The 16,647-nt window shown below is 38.3% G+C and overlaps 1 protein-coding gene and 1 long non-coding RNA gene across 6 annotated transcripts in view; one reads left to right on the forward strand and one right to left on the reverse strand.

Annotated features, from left to right (window-relative positions):
- LCA5 (lebercilin LCA5) overlaps window positions 1-16,026 on the reverse strand; it is an 83,589-nt gene extending 67,563 nt beyond the window's left edge. Inside the window, exon 1 of the mRNA XM_038554592.1 lies at window positions 15,848-16,026. The gene's annotated coding sequence lies outside the window, so the exon portion shown is untranslated. The remainder of the gene's footprint in view (window positions 1-15,847) is intronic.
- Window positions 4,255-16,647, forward strand: part of LOC111098330 — a 36,736-nt gene continuing 24,343 nt past the window's right edge. Inside the window, exons 1-3 of one of the 5 annotated variants that reach the window (XR_005367943.1) lie at window positions 4,255-5,138; window positions 12,682-12,831; window positions 13,110-13,153. This is a non-coding gene — a long non-coding RNA (uncharacterized LOC111098330). The remainder of the gene's footprint in view (window positions 5,139-12,681; window positions 12,832-13,109; window positions 13,154-16,647) is intronic. The other 4 variants (XR_005367944.1, XR_005367946.1, XR_005367945.1 and 1 more) reach the window with 4 other exon arrangements.

Raw genomic sequence — 16,647 nt, forward strand, 5'->3', positions numbered from 1 at the left:
AAAAAATAAAACTGCAATTGCTTCTCTCCTCTAAAGGAGAAAAAATTATTAGAAACTGATAAAACCAAGTCATTTTTTCTACTCTTCTACCCATGTGTTCCAGGATACGCCTAAGCATTTCTTTATTTTACCTTTATTTACACAACACCTACTTTTGCTTTAAAATCAAACTATGTTTAGATATTAAGTATAGTTTTCTAGACTCTAGGTCAAATCACAATATATGCTAGACTTAACATTTAAGACATTATCAGCTTCATTTAAACAGCATTTTGAAACACTGGGTCAAATTAAAGCATCTCAACTACAATATGCATTCCCCAAGTCTGGCCAGTCATAGGAAAACATCACAGAATATTCGTTCATACATGCATAAGGCATTTACTGAATACCTACTATGTCAGGCACCAAACTATGAATGGAGATACAAAAAATAAGATACAACAGATACCCTATCATTAAGAAACTCCAATACAAGAAGAAAAAGGTAATGTACGAGTATGACTACTAATGACAAAAAAAAAATAAAGTATGCTAAATAAAATTAATTAGAAGTCAGAGGGAATTTGGGAAGCCTTCCAGAGGAGATAATGCCTAAATGAAGTCTTTAGGTATTAGCAGAGGCTAAACACAAGTATGTGCATTTTGGGATTGTTTTTTTTGGCCCGGGGTAGGGGACGTTGATGATGATAGATAAGGTTAGTAAAAGGAGGCGCGCAGTTCATGACAGAAGATCCTATTTCAGTAAAAGGGAGCAGCATATGCAAAAGTAAAAACATTATGAAATAAGTGAGGCATATCATCAAACTGCAAATAGTATACAATTGTGCTAGCCAAACACAGTGGCTACTGAGCACCAAAAATGTACCTAGTCAGAATTGAGATATACTAAAGTGTAAAATATACATGGATTTTGAAAACTTAACATAAAAAAGAACACAGGGATCCCTGGTTGGCTCAGCAGTTTAGCGCTTGCCTTAGGCCCAGGGCATGATTCCATGGTCCTGGGATTGAGTCCCACATCGGGCTCCCTGCATGGAACCTGCTTCTCCCTCTGCCTATGTCTCTGCGTCTCTCTCTGTGTGTCTTTCATGAATAAATAAATAAAACCTTTTAAAAAAATGTTTTTAATTAAAATTTAAAAAAATAAAAAAGAACATAAAGTATCTTCTTAATGCTATTTTTCAATATTCATCATGTTAAAATATTACGTTGAATGTAATGAATTTTTAATTAAAATTTAAAAAAATAAAAAAGAACATAAAGTATCTTAATGCTATTTTTCAATATTCATCATGTAAAAATATTACGTTGAATGTAATGTAATGTAATATTATGTTGAATGTAACATAATGTAATTACGTTAAATAAGATATACCATTAAAATTAATTTCACCTGTTTGTATTTTTCTCCAACTACTGAAAAAAAATGTTTTAAATTCTGTATACGGTTCACATTGTATTTCTTTTAGACAATGCTGGTTTAGAATGACTGCACTGGGCGGGGGTGGGTAATGATAAAGTAATAAATGAGACTGGATCAAGTGGAAGAGACTACTATAAGAAGGATATTTATATCATACAAAGAAGTTGGTTAGAAAAAAAGGATCTTCAGTAAAATTTAAATGATCAAATCTGACATTTACATAGATCCATCTCCTACCCAAGAATTGTAGGGCCAATAAGGCTGAGGGTAGAAGACCTCTGGTCTTGAAATCAGGTGACAAAAGATAGCGCTTTGAACTAACATTGGGTATCTACAGAGACGTAGAGTACAGAATTAAGAAACGTTTATCAAGTAAAACACTGGACTTGATGACAGGTATGTGGAATATAAGAACAGAGAAGAATCTACATAAATTCCAAAGTTCTGGGCTTACAAAATTGGGTAAATATGGTCCATTCACTAGGACAGGTTTGGTGGGGAAAGATGATGGTTTAATATCAGACACACTGAGCTTAGGATGCCTGTGAGAAATCTATGTGGAAATATCAAAAATTAGTTACATAAATTTAGAGCTAATTGAAGAGTTCCAGGACAGAGATAAAAACTGATTGTGCGTTAATAAAATATAGATACTGGAAGCCAAGACAATCAGAAGCCTGATGATGAACTCAGCCAAGAAAAGCACACCAGAGTGAAGAGAAGGCAGAAAACTAAATTATGAGGAAACAGAATAATTAAATGGTGAGCAGAGGAGGAGCATCCCACAAAATTGATCAATAATAACAGGGAGGAGAAGAACTAGGTAAGAGTGCAGCATCTTCTTTTTTCTTTGGCTGGGGGCGGAGGGAGAGGGCAGAGAGGGGCTGAACCTTAAGCAGGCTCCATGCCCAGCACAGAGCCCCATGTGGGGCACAATCTCACCACCTGAAGAACATAACCGGATCCAAAATCAAGAGTCAGAAGCTTAAGGGACTGAATTGCCTAGGCACCCCAAGAGTAGCATCTTCAAATGGACTTCTGTGTCTTACACCGTTCCATGACTACTGAACAGAAAAGATGCAACGCTGACAAAGAAAGAAAAATCTCTTTTCCAAAGTCAGCAATTACTTTTTGATATTTGAAATGATGCTTTGTTAATTCAGAAAATCAAAACAAACTTGTTATTTCCTTTTGTGCGTTTGGATAAACATACACGTCAATATGCAACAGGAGCCCAAAGTAAAATAAAATAGTAATATAAAATTCAAATGTGAAAAAAAAAAAATTCAAATGTGGAACTATACTCAAAAACATATGGACTAAAACAACATGGTAAAGAATCTTCAGAACTGTACCCTTGTTTCAAAACTGCATGTAGTCTCCTCCCCCCCCAAAAAAAGATAAATACGTAAAAACCATTTAAATGATGACTTCTGATCCCAAAGATCTATCTAATCCAAGTTCTTAAACTGAAGTTAAAGGACCAGCATAAACATATTTCCCCCCAAGTGTACTTTCCTAGGGAGAAAGGTCCAAACTTTCTTCAGATTTCCAGAGGAGGGGGATCCCTGGGTGGCGCAGAGGTTTGGTGCCTGCCTTTGGCCCAGGCGTGATCCTGGAGACCCGGGATCGAATCCCACATCGGGCTCCCGGTGCATGGAGCCTGCTTCTCCTTCTGCCTGTGTCTCTGCCTCTCTGTCTCTCTCTGTGTGACTATCATGAATAAATAAATAAAATCTTAAAAAAAAAAAAAAAAAAAGATTTTCAGAGGAGGGTCCAAGAGGGAAAAGATTAAGAAAATCTCCAGTAATCGCACCCCATCGAATTGCTCATACAAACCAAGTTCCAGTAACAAATCCACTTTAGCAGAACCACCCTTTTTTTTTTCATTTACCTAAGTATAGGTACGAACACCTCAATAAATTAATCCTCACAACGATATGTACTGTTCCCATTCCCAAATGGCAAAAATATGTATGTCCCTAGTAATGTGTTACTAGCCAATAATTTGTTAGTAATTGATGTTAGTAGTTTATCCAAGGTGACAAAGCGAATGAAAGGGGTTAAAACTCACTTGAATCGGTAACCCCCCACCCCCCCCCCAATCTTCACCACTGCTAGACACGACCCTTTAGTCCTGCCAAGGTAAAACACCGGCCTGAGCCCTCCGACTCATCTACGCCAAGAATTTTTTTTTTTTTTTTTTTTTTTGCCAAACATCTTTCCTCTCATCCCACCCCCTGAAGGACGTGTAAAAATTTCACAGCCAGGACAAAAGGGCCTTTCCACCCTATAAGCGTGGTCTTTAATCTCCAATTATTTATCATCCCGGAGACACCGAGAGCCTCACAGCCTCCTTCCCCTCCTTGGCTCTGTCCCTCCTTTGCCATCTTCAGTCTCCACAGGCCTCCAGGGTTTTCTAAGAATTCCCAACCGTTTCCTCTAGATCTTCCTGCAAGGAGCTCCCTTCCTCCTCTTATTCCAACAGCAACCAAAGCTTCTCCAACTCCGTGTCCTCCTAACTTCCCAGGCCCCCACCTGTAGGCCCCCCTCCCCGCCCTCCCCGCCCTCCCCGCCCTCCCGGTCCTCCCGCAGCTGCCACGCTCCGCACGCACTTCCCTCGGACTTTGTTCCCTCCGCGTTCCCAAACCCTCCCTATCCCTAACCCTCCCATCCTCCCCGCGTCAACAGCGCCCCTCGCACGCCTCCCTCCGCGAAGAGCCGGCCCCCCGCTCCAGTTCCAGCCCCACTTCGCGCCCCCAATTCCCCAATCTCCACGCCCGCCCCGCCCCCGCCCCCGCCCCGCCCCCGCCCCCTCCTCAGCTCCGCCGAGGCGCCCCGCCTCCTTGCCTTCTCTCCGCGGACCAAACGCTCCGCCGGGCTCTCGGGGTCGAGCTGCCGAACAGTGGATTCCCGGCTGTTGCGAAGACTGCGGGGCGGGCGCCTAGGTTGCCGGGGTGCGGGAAGTTTGAACACGGGGCCAGGGGAGGGGCGGGACCGTAGCTCCCCCGCGGCGGCGACGCGGCGGCTCCGCACCAGGGTAACGGAGACGGAGGCCCATACTGCACTGCGGCAAGGCTTTGGCCAGGGATGCCCGCCCCCCTCAAGCTCCCATTGGCCTCCGGCATTAGACGGCCATTCCCATTGGGCTCAGTGGAGCCGGAAGGCGGGACGAGAAGAACGGAGGAAGGCGGCCATTGGTGGACGGCTCCGCGGTAGCGGCGACCGAGAGCAGGGATGCGGTTCGCGCCCCGGCCCGAGAGACCGCGCGGGGGCCTCTTAGGCGGTGCTGGGCGGCCCGCGACCCGCGGCTTCCAGGGCCCGGCGTGGCTCGGGGACGGTGTGGGCGGAGGGGAGAGGGGATTGGTCGTAATGAATCGTGCACCTTGGCAAATGCGCGATTGGAAACGTTGAAAGTTGTTTTGAGTCCCTTTTGGAAACGAATTGATTTTGAGTTAGAAAGATATTGTAAACAAATAGCTAGTTACTTCTCGGTCTTTGCACCGAAATTGCTTATTTCCGGGAGGAGGTGGACTTAGTGTACTAAGGCTTCTTCCTCGTCGAGGTCCTGGCCTTAAATCTCGAATGCGCCGTGAGTTTGGCTTGAAAGTGATTTTTGAGGTTTCGGAACCGGTTAGAGGTGGGATGACATTTTAGATTATTTGCAGTTTTTTTTTTTTTTTTTTTTTTTAAGTGAACGTCTGCGGCGCAGGTCAGTAACCCATTGAGAACTGCGGTGTGGCATTTTCCCCTTTAAAAAACTGACTGCATTAGATGGCATTAATTGCAGGAGGCAGGAAAAGTAAGGAAGGTTATTTTAAGCTTTTCTCAACCTGATTACCAAGAGGGCTTAACACCGCACCCCGCTTTTTCGCCATTGGTTAATTTCTTGAAAACTGGGCTTTGCCTCCATTTTGCAGAGAATCTAAACCTTGAAAGCAAATACATTGTAATCAATCTTCTCATAAATTATGGTAATTGTTTCTTGCTTGACCTCGTTTTCCCAATTTTGCACTATTTCAAAGCTTTCATTTTATCCTGTCAATATATTTTGCTTCAATAACCTACCTAAACAATACTGTAATTAAATGCAATTTTCTGTATAGAAAGTAGAAGCTAGGAATCGTCTGTTGAAGATGACTAATACCTTAAAGTGCACTTAAATAACATTTCATCAGGTTAAATCTGCTAACATTCTTCGTTAAAGTAACTCGCTGGTTATTACTGATTCCTTTAGAGTTAATATTATGTAGTTTAATAAACGCAGTGGTGGAGTACTTTTAAAGGAAATAGCTCTAAAGGGTGAAGAAACACGCTGTTTTTAGATGAAAAAAAAGGTCTCTCCCCGAGGAGTCAAATGAAGGTTGCTAGCCCTCAAGGACAGCTGAGAATGAAACTAACATTTATTTGCACCGACGATGTGCTAGGCAGTATAATCTCATTCCATCTTCATTTCTGATTTTAGACAGGTATTGTTACTCATTGTTATACCTGAGGAAACAGATTCAGAGAGTTGAAAGAATCTACCAGGAGATACTAAAGTAGTAAGTGGTAGGGGCAAAAATCAAGCCTAGGTCAGCTAAATTCCAGGCTTCAAATTGAATGCTTTCAATGGGTTTCACTTACAGGTTGATGGAGTTGCTAGAAAACAAGAAAGTATTTAAAAGACTAGGAGTCTCCAAAAAATTGTCTAATTGTATGTTAACACATTTTCAAGATGTTTACAATGTGCAGTTTTATTCACTCTATCTTATTTGGAGAAATGACTACTGCTCCAATATATATAGCAGTGCTATATAATAGCACCAGCGCTGCTATAGCAATAGCAGTGACTATTAAATTTATTTGACCTTGAACAAAAACCCAAAGGATTTATAAATCTCCAGGAGTAAAAACCAGCTTATTAAACTAATTTTTTAAAAAGTTACCCCAAAACATGAAATAATTTCTAAATTTGTATATGATTTTACATGGTTTTGATATAATCTTTTTTAATAAGATTAAATTTTCTAAGATAATACTATTTGACATCTCATTCCACTATATACCGCATAGGGATTCTGCTTTTCTGAAAAAAAGAAAGTCAACAAAAGTATATTTTTATATTATGCCACTTGAAATTATATTTAACAGGAATCAGGCTTCTTATTGTTTTTAAAGATTATATTTCTGAAAGGAATTATACTAATGATCATTAAGCACTTGGGAGTTTTAGTTTTAACATTTTGGGCTTATACAATATTTTTAACATTTTGGGCTTACACAGTATTATCTCCAGATTAATTACATTGCTAGCTGAATGTTCCTTTTCTGCAAGACTTTGATTGCCTTAATGCCGTGTAATGATACAGATAATATCAATTAAAATCTTCCTAGAAGTGCTAACCTATAAAATTATTCCCATTTTCTGTATAGAAAAACTAAGAAGTTTGAACAATGTGTCAGAAGTTTCATAAAATTAATAGGTAGACTTTCCAACTATGACAATCCAGAAAGTACAATGACTACATTTTAAAAGGGGCATACTATAAATAATCATATCTTGGAAAGCACGCCAGTATAATTATCCTTAAAGTTTAGTTGTCCCTTTAATACCATTCTTTAAAAAAAAAAAAAAAAAGCACTGTTAAAATTTGATATATTTTACCTAGATAGATGATAATAAAAAATTTAAAACTTTAAAATATAACTTCTGATGTCCGTATTGCAGAAAATTTTTAACTTATGAAGAAATTACAGTTAGGGGCACCTGGGTGACTCAGTTGGTTCAAGTGTCTACCTTTGGCTCAGGTCACGATCTCAGGGTCTGGAATCCAGCCCCTACTACGGACTCCCTGCTTAGCAAGGGGTCTGCTTCTCCCTCTTCTCCCTCTGCCCCGCCCACTGCCACACTCTGCTGGGCCTCCTGTGTGCATGAGTGCCTTCTCAAATAAATAAATAAAATCTTAAAAAAAAAAAAAGAAATTACAGATAAATAGATTGTCAGCATATAATACTAACTTTTAAACAGTATCTAATATGCTAGGTGTTTAAAAGAAATTGAATAGCTTAGGAAAACTTAATTTAAGCCAGGTGAAAATAACAGTAAAATTGGAGACACAGACAGTGATTTGATCTTCTAGAAACAAATTTAGCCTAATTGTTATTATTTGCCTTTGCAGTACAGAAAACTGATACCCTTTGATTATTGCTTTGTTAAGGGATTTTTTTGATCCTATATTCAATTTACAAGTTAAGTATTTTGTTAGTGGAGGAAGAAAGAAAACTATTGAGATGTTTACTACCATTTTTCTCCTTTTATAATTGATGAGTAAATCATTAATAGTTTCTCAATTTTCGTGGAATTTCATGGTCCTTTACTTTTGTTTTGCATAAAAAGAGTTAAGCGAAAAGTTGGTTCAACCTACTATTTAATACATGTTTTCAGAATTCATTACTCCACAATTACATCTCTAAGTAAATTGACCTACAGATTAAATGCTATCTCCAAAGCAGTAGAAACAGCATTGAAGGAAATCATAATTCTATTTGCATTCACATTGTTAGATTTGAAAGGGAGAATGTCAATACAATTGTCTTAGTAGACAATTGCCTTTTCTCAACTAAAAGTAATCCATAGGAAATTCTGTTAAAATCAGTGACTGTATTTTTAATTTATAATAAATATGCTAGATAATTTTAATTAACATTAAATAAGTTATTAAGTTATAATTTAATTGATGTGCTAGGTAATTTTTAATTTTAATTCACAGATATGCTAGGTAAATCTATATTATTTATTGAAAAAAAAAGCATTTTGACTACTTTGGAATCCTGGCATAATAAAATAGCCAATTATTTCTCTAGTGAAAACAGGAGAATCATATAGCAAAATTGCAATGGAAAACTAAGTTAGACACTTTTTATTCATTCATTAAATACATATTGAGAACCTATTAGATTCTTTTAGAGGATACAGAGATGAAAAATAAAGTCCTTGTCTTCTAGCTGCCCACTGTGTAATGAAAAAAATTTCTCTCATCGTAGTTACTATGTAATAAGGGCTATTATAAAGGAATGCCTAGGATATTAAGGGGACTTAGAGGAGGGACTCTTAGCTCAGCCTGGCTCCAGATATGCTTCCCAGAAAAAGTACTCTTGAATTGTATTTATATTACATAAAAGCTAACTAGAGGTAGGAGTACAGAAAAGATAGAAACAAATTGCTTTAGAGGGGCAGGACAAATCCTTGAGGAAGACATGATGGGGAAAGATCAGGGTACACTGAGAAAGGGAGCGCCAGAGATAGGACCTGAGAGGAAGCAAGGATAAATGTTTAAATGATTTTTTAAAGAAGCATATACTTAATACCAAAAACCAAGCAGTGACAAATGAGTTTTTGAATAGAGGACTAATATGATTTAATGCACATTTGAGAAAGATTGTAGCAGTGCCATTATGCAGGGTAAGACTAGAAGCAGAAAGGTCAGCTAAGAACTTCAAAACTTCAGGAAGGGGTGAGTAATAGAGGCAAGAAATGATGAGGCCTGCCTCAACTAGTATCAGTTGAGCACCTTCTGTTCCTGGCCCTGAGTTTAAAGTTTTATTAACTCCTTTTGATCCTTGCTACAACCTATTTTAATCCTTGTTACAAATTCTATGATACCATGTTATTTTTATTATTTTTTTATTGCAAGTGAAGCAGGCGGGGGTGGGGGGTAATTTAGGGGCAGGGGCTGAAAGAGACTAAGTGCTTTGTCCAAGGTTATAGTTAAATAGAGAAGTAGAGATTTAAACACTTGTCTGACTCTGGGACTTGAGCTTTCAACCACCTGTTGAACTGTTCAAACTGTTTTTATTTTTCAAACTGTTTTTGCAACTCATTAATGAGTGAATCATCAAATCGATCTATGGCTTATGAACATATTATATGGATATAGAGTGGGACAGAAAATATCAGTAATTTGTGTACAGGAAAGATAAATATCATTTTATGAAATTTTTGTTTCAGTTACTTTAATATACATGTAACATGTATTTTTTTAACTATATCTCAAAAGTAAAAAACATTTGAAAATCACCACACTGCAATCATAGTAAAGAGAGAAAGAAAATTGATGTGTACCCCAAGTTACCAGACTGATTGTATGTGGGAGGGTATAGAGAAAAGAAGGAGACTAGGTTGACCCCAGATTCCTGGTAAGACACCTGGAACCCTTCACCAAGACACTGAGTACAGAATGCAAGTGTGAAGTAAAGGACAGTAATAAGTAATTTGGGGACTGTGTTTGTGACATATATGTTTCATCCAGGTGAAAATGCAGATGATGTTTCTTATATAGTTAAACACACATCTCTAACATGTGCTAATAATTTTACGCTAAGGTCAAACCGGAGAAAGAAAAGCATATATCTAAAAAATATTTAATTAACAGGGTTTTTATAGCAATTTGATTCCTATTAGGAAAGGTAGGAAGAAACCCAAATATCTATCAGCATGAGCATAAATTTTTTAAATGTATATCCCTTTGTGTACAACTCAAATGAATCATAACTTCAACGAATTTTTATAACAGTAATTACGTTTCATAGTTCAGTTTAAACATAATTTCTGAAATCCTTATGAAACTTAAAAACTTAGATTGATAGTACATCAATTTAATTAATGAATAATCTTTTGATACCTGAAAAATTTCTAAGACTGAATGTTGAACAATAGTTACTAAGCATGATTTTGAGTTCTGGGTTTTCCTTTTTTTATATATACACAAGTGATTATATCTTTAGGTGATGTTAAGAAATGTGTTATTCTTTCATTCATATATGGAATTTAAAAAAATAAAACAAATGATCATAGGGGAAAAGAGACAGAGAGACAAACCAAAAAAACAGACTCAACAATGGAGGACAAAATGATGATTAGAGAGGGGAGAAAAAATGGGGAGATGGGATGAAATAAGTGATGGGGATTAAGGAGTGCACTTGTGATAAGCACTGGGTGTTGTATGGAAGTGTTGAATCACTAAATTGTACTCCTGAAACTAATATTACACTGTATGTTAGCTAACTGGAATTTAAATAAAAACTTCAAAAAAACAAAACAAAAACAAAATGTGCATTCTTACAATGTAATGGTGGTCAAAATTAACTACTGAATAACATGATGAATTTCAAAAGATATGTTGAGCAAAAGAATTCTGATATTGCCACCAACAATTAGCTCAAAAACAGGCAGAGTCAATTTATACTGGTGAAAATCAGAACAGTTGACTATGGGGATAAGGTAGTGATTGACTGGAAGAGAATGAAAGAGATTTTTAGAGTGTTGTAAATGCGATATTTCTTGACTGAGGTGGGATTAAAAGAGTATTTCTTCTTTCAAAACTCCTCAAAGTGTAAACTTGAGATAGGTAGGTGTTTTTCACTGTGTTACTTCAACTTTTTAAATGTATTCATTTTTTTAAAAAGTGCATTGACTTATATAATGAAAAATCTAGAAGTAGACCTATCTCTAAATATGGTTAGATCCATACATTCAATGTCATTGAAATTGTTTTCTCTTAAAAATATATATTTTCTCTTTATCTTGCATGTACTGTCCTATGTATTGGTTTTATAGCAAACAGGCTGTAGGAAAAACCAGGTATTCACTCTGAAGCTCCAAACTTACACTCTATTCACGTAGCAACCCCATGGAGAAAGGAACACCTCTTTTCTGATTGGTCCAACAGAAATCCTGCTGTTCATTCTGATTGCTGATACCTGAACATAAACTAATTACTGTGGTCAAGAGGTTGCGTGGGGTAGGGGAAGTAGAAAGGGTATGATCAAATCTCCTGAATTTTCATGTTCTTCCAGAGGAGTTGAAAGAAATGTCTCTCCAAAGGAAAACTGGAATGTTGTTACTAGAAAAAGGAATACCAGACAAAACAAAACAAAAAAAGTCCCCAAACGTGATGACAGTTTTATTCAAATAGATTTGTAAACTAGTCTGGCCTACTTAACTTAAAACTCATTTAAGAAAAACCTAGGTAATTGTAAGTTCCCCAGGCTGTAAGTATAGATATCAACCATATACTGTTGTCTTTTGACTTCTTTTGATTCATAGTACTTCCACTGTCAAAAGACTTTCTCACAGTAATTTCTGGGAAATCCCAAAGAGTGTCTCATACTTAGAAACACACTGACTTTCACTGGTTGTCCTTGCTAGGAAAGATAGCAGGACCACTGCTGTGTCATACAATAGTCTATCCCATTTTTTTTTTCCAGAACCCAACAGTTTCCACTGGTGGCTGTCACTGATTCACTGAGTACCACCACTAAGTATGTCAGTGCCAGAGCTGAACTGGAATAATGCCGGAAGTGTGTCTATTATTTATCAAATCCTAACCTGCCTTTCTATATTTTGTTATATAGTGCTGGGGTTAGGACTCAACAAACTACATTTTCCAGAACCTTTGCTAGTTGGTTTGTCATGAGGTTCTGCCAACAGAAGGTGTTAGGAAAAGGTTGAAAGGTAGGAGTTGGTGAGAAAGAAGTTCCTTGTTAATGCCCCTGATTCTATCAGTGATACTACAGCACCAGCAGCTGGCTCTAGTCTAACATATCTTTTGCTGCTCTAAGTCCACATTTCTAAAACTATCCCCTGGGGATGTACATACCAACCCCGTGGGGCCTTTTCTCTGAGTTCCTAGGCTCTGGTGACCCCAACCCCAATAATTTTATTCCCTTAACTATACAGTTTAACTGCTTTCTACATACAAATATCTGGGTTATCTCAGTATTCCCTTTGTGATCCTTTAGATTTTCAACACCTATGTAACAATTCCCTGTATTAAATACCCTGCTCAAACCTGAACATGAAAATTCAGGAAACCTGATCATACCCTTTCTACTTCCCCTACCCCATGAAACCCCTTGGTCACAGTAATTAGTTTATGTTCGGGTATCAGCAATCAGAATGAACAGCAGGATTTCTGTTTCTCAAAAGAGAAACCTAGTGGGGTTTCTCTTTTCCTGACAGTATCCTGACTGATCTAGTGTTCTAGAACCAAGTTTTGGAGATGAAGGTAAAATGCCCCTATTCCCATATGTTACTCTCTGTCAGATGGATCCCAGTAAAGTGTTACTTGCTATGGCAGACCAAATGTTGTGGGCTTCCCCCCCAAAAAAAAAATTTATATGTTGAAATCGAGTCCCCAACGTGATGGTATTAGGAGATGGGTCTTTGGGAAGTAATGACATCATGTGAATGAAGCCATCATGAATCTGATTAGTACCCTTATAGGAAGATGCCAAAAAGCTAGCTCTCTGCTCTCTGCCATGTAAGGATACAACAAGACAGCCATCTGTGAACCAGCAATTGGGTCCTCACCAGACAACAGATCTGCTGGCTCCCGATCTTGGACTTCCCAACCTCCAGAACTGTGAGAAATAAATTTCTGTTATTTAACCCACCCAGGCCATGTTATGGTACTTTTATTATAGCAGCCTGAACTAAGATACTTGTTATGCCCAGATGTTTTATATAAGTTAATGAAACAGTGCTTTCATTTCTCTTGCATTATGACACAAACACAGAAGGGAGCTGGCCTGGTATAGCTTTGAATAAGACACTGTGCTATCATTAGACACTACCTTCTTTGACAGCTCTTGATCAAGATAGCCATGATTAACTCTTCCCTTTGGAAAAATTCTTTTGCAGGAGGATTCTGAGGTCTATCACTTAAACTGAGATTCTCACTGTATGTAAGTAGCACCTACAATTTATATGGCTCTGCACTGAGGCTGATGAGTAGATGGGCTAAGCACATGCACAGAATATAAATAAGACTGAATGAATGTGTTCATTATCATGTTTGCAGCCTACACTATTATCTACCTCCTCTGCCACCTTCATCCCCCAAAAACCTATAAACAACAACAAAGAAAAAAACTCCACAAAACTTTTACTGCCTTCCAAGGAGTAATTAACACAATAGGTGACCAAGCAAGCACTAAAATGCCTCAGAGTATGATCTTATATTTGAATAGCATTTTACATAGCACTCTCACAAAGATTACTTCTTTTGATTTTAAAACAACCCTGAGGGCAGCCCGGGTGGCTCAGCTTTAGCGCCACCTTCAGCCCAGGGTGAGATCCTGGACACCCAGGATCGAGTTCCATGTCAGGCTTCCTGCATGGAGCCTGCTTCTCCCCCTGCTTGTGTCTCTACCTCTCTCTCTGTCTCTCTCTCTGTCTCTCTCTCTGTCTCTGTGTCTCATGAATAAATAAATAAAATCTTAAAAAAAAAAAAAAAAAAACCCTGAGAGGGGTGCCTGGCTGGCTCAGTCAGAAGAATGTGCAACTCTTGATCTTGGGGTAGTGAGTTCAAGCCCTATGTCGGATATAGAGATTACTTAAATAAATTTTTTTAATTTAATATAAATTTAAAAAGTAAACAACTCTGAGAAATAGGAAGGGCAGATATTTTCCACTTTTAATAGGTCTGGAAACTGACCCTGAAGGTAGATCAGATTTGCCTAATAGCCACATATGTAATTTTAAATTGTCTAGCAGTCACATTGTTTTAAAAAATGAAATTAAATTTACCATGTATTTTAGTTGACATAATATACCCAAAGCATCATCATTTCAACATGTAATCAATATTTTAAAATTATCAGTGAGCTATTTCATACTGCTGTTTTTACAAAGAATTTGACGATGTGTATTTTACAGTTATAACACATCTCAGTTCAGTCTGGCCACATTTCAGGTACTTCAGTAGTCACATGTGGGTTGTGACTACACTACTAGGACAACATAGGATTAAATTATTTACCCAGAGACATATAATGGGGAGTAGTGTTCCCAGGTAGTCAGCTTCTAAAAAGGGAAATAATAGTCTGGAAACCTAGAGACCTGAATTGCAGACATGACTCTGCCTGTCACTAGTTGTGGTGACATAGTATTCCTTTTCTTTAAAGCTTGTTTTATGGTTTGTTAAACAAAGCAAATGGCATTAATAGTTGTCTTTACTTCCTACCCCTCCCCTCCACCTCCAGCAGAACCCTTACTTCAAAAGAAATCTTGTATGGAAGCCCAATATTTTAAAACAGGAAGCATGGTTCCATAGGAAGCATACAAAGGGCTGCTTCTCGATCAAAGGGGGCATGGCAGTGGGGAGAGAAGGGGCCACAAGTGGGTTACAATGTGCTCAGTGCACACACCTGTTTGTGCACACACATGTACACACACAGAGGCATTTTCTGAGGGAATTCTGATGAACACTTTGGGCATATTTGAAAATGCTTGGAGGAAGTCATGTCTAAGAGTTTTCTTATTTTAAAAAGTCTGTGATTCCATGGCTATAAATTCTCTCAGGCATGGTTGACTCTTTCAACCAGTGTTTAGTTTAAGATTTTTTTTTTTTAAGATTTTATTTATCCATTCATAGAGACACGGGGGCGATGGGGGGCAGAGGCAAAGGCAGAGGGAGAAGCAGGCTCCATTCAGGGAGCCTGACGTGGGACTCGATCCAGGGTCCCCAGGATCAAACCCCGGGCTGCAGGCGGTGCCAAACTGCTGCACCACCGGGGCTGCCCCAGTTTAAGATTTAACCAAGAAAAAAGTCCAGTACTATCCACAGACATCATTATGTTGGTGTTTGACTTACATTTTATGTTTCATAGAATCATCAATTTTCATAAATAGAGGAGGTGTTTAAGAAAAAATATTTAAGTGGCTTTCTGATTTTTTTCCTAAGTAATGAAAGCTTCTCTTCAAACAGAACCTTACATAGAAAACTAAAATACCCTATGATAGAGTCAGGATGGGCCTGCAAAGTTGAAGTGGATGTGAGGAAATAGAACCCTAACAACTCAGCATCTCTTAGATGCCCTTGTCTAAAAGCAGGCTCCAAGAATCCTCTCTCAAACCATCAGGGCAAACTTATGCAGAATTTTAACAACTAGAAGTTAAGCCCAGCTCCAACCCTTTCATCTGATGGGGAAACCAAGGCCCAGGGAGGTGCTCAAAATCTTACCACAAGCTGGTGTCAGAGCTGGCACAGAACCTAGTCACTGATAGGCTAGAGCTTGCTGGCAGTGGCTCAGAAGGGCCAATTATTACATCTTCAGAAATTTTGCGAGCCAGTTGACATCACCTTGGTAACTGGAAATCAGCCATGGTGAAAATATTTACACCACAGAAATCAGCAAAGGCTACAAATCAGGGCTCTTCTCAGAGAACTGGTTGTGAAAACCTTTTGCCAGCACACTGGTAACCAGTGTGCGTGAGTCCAGGTCTTTATATGCTACACAGCAACCTGAGAACAGATACACTGCCTTTTGATAGGAAACACAATTTTAAGTTAATAAAAAAAATCTAAAAATTTAAAAATGTGTCTGTTTATAAAAAAGACTTAATATCCAAAATAACTATTTTTCCTCAATATTTACCACTTTCTATTGTCCGGCGGGCACTGGTTCCATTGTCTTTCAAGCTGTTATTTGGAGTCTTCAGTAAATGTGCGCATTGATTTTTAATATTAAGTGAGCCAGGCAGATCAAACCTTTTGAACATCAGTCAAATTAAAGCCTAAACATAAGAAGAACATAGAATAAATGATCGAAACTGCCATTGGAGTAGTGAATGATCTGATATACCTTCTATCTCCGTCCCCTCTGGTTCTATTTCTGGCTAAGAAGGTATTAAAAGGTCTGTGTAAACAACTGCAGGTCTCCAAGCTTCTCAGATGGCCTTGAGCCTCCCGTATTTAATCCTCCCAACCGAACTTCTGATTCATCGTCTTAACAATGACCCTTTCCTTCTGCCTCTCTCTCCCCTCCCTTCACTGCTTTTCTTCTGTCCTTTGTGGCACTGGCACTGCATCGCTCTCCTCCAGGGCCTGTTTGGGCATGCTTGTGATGTCAGATGCCTGCACTTCAGCTGTCCTTTTGTATCCATGGTGATGGATGAAAAATAAGCTGCTTTGCAGTGATTTGAACTTTAATCCATTCAAATGATGCATGCTTAATTACTCAGGTGATTTTTCCCACAATACTTTCGGATCACTGAAATCTTGAATTATTAAAGAATTAACACACCTTATCTTTCTTTCCTTTTTTTTTTCTTTTAACCTTTTATGCCTTGGTAAGTTCAAATAATCTTCTTTGATCACAGCACCTGAAAATTTTTTTCATGATAATTAAGTCAATAGGAAAATAATTTTGGAAATAAGATTCCAAAAGAAAAAAGA

This window comes from Canis lupus, chromosome 12 (genome assembly GCF_011100685.1).
Source record: "Canis lupus familiaris isolate Mischka breed German Shepherd chromosome 12, alternate assembly UU_Cfam_GSD_1.0, whole genome shotgun sequence".
NCBI classification, from domain to species: domain Eukaryota; kingdom Metazoa; phylum Chordata; class Mammalia; order Carnivora; family Canidae; genus Canis; species Canis lupus.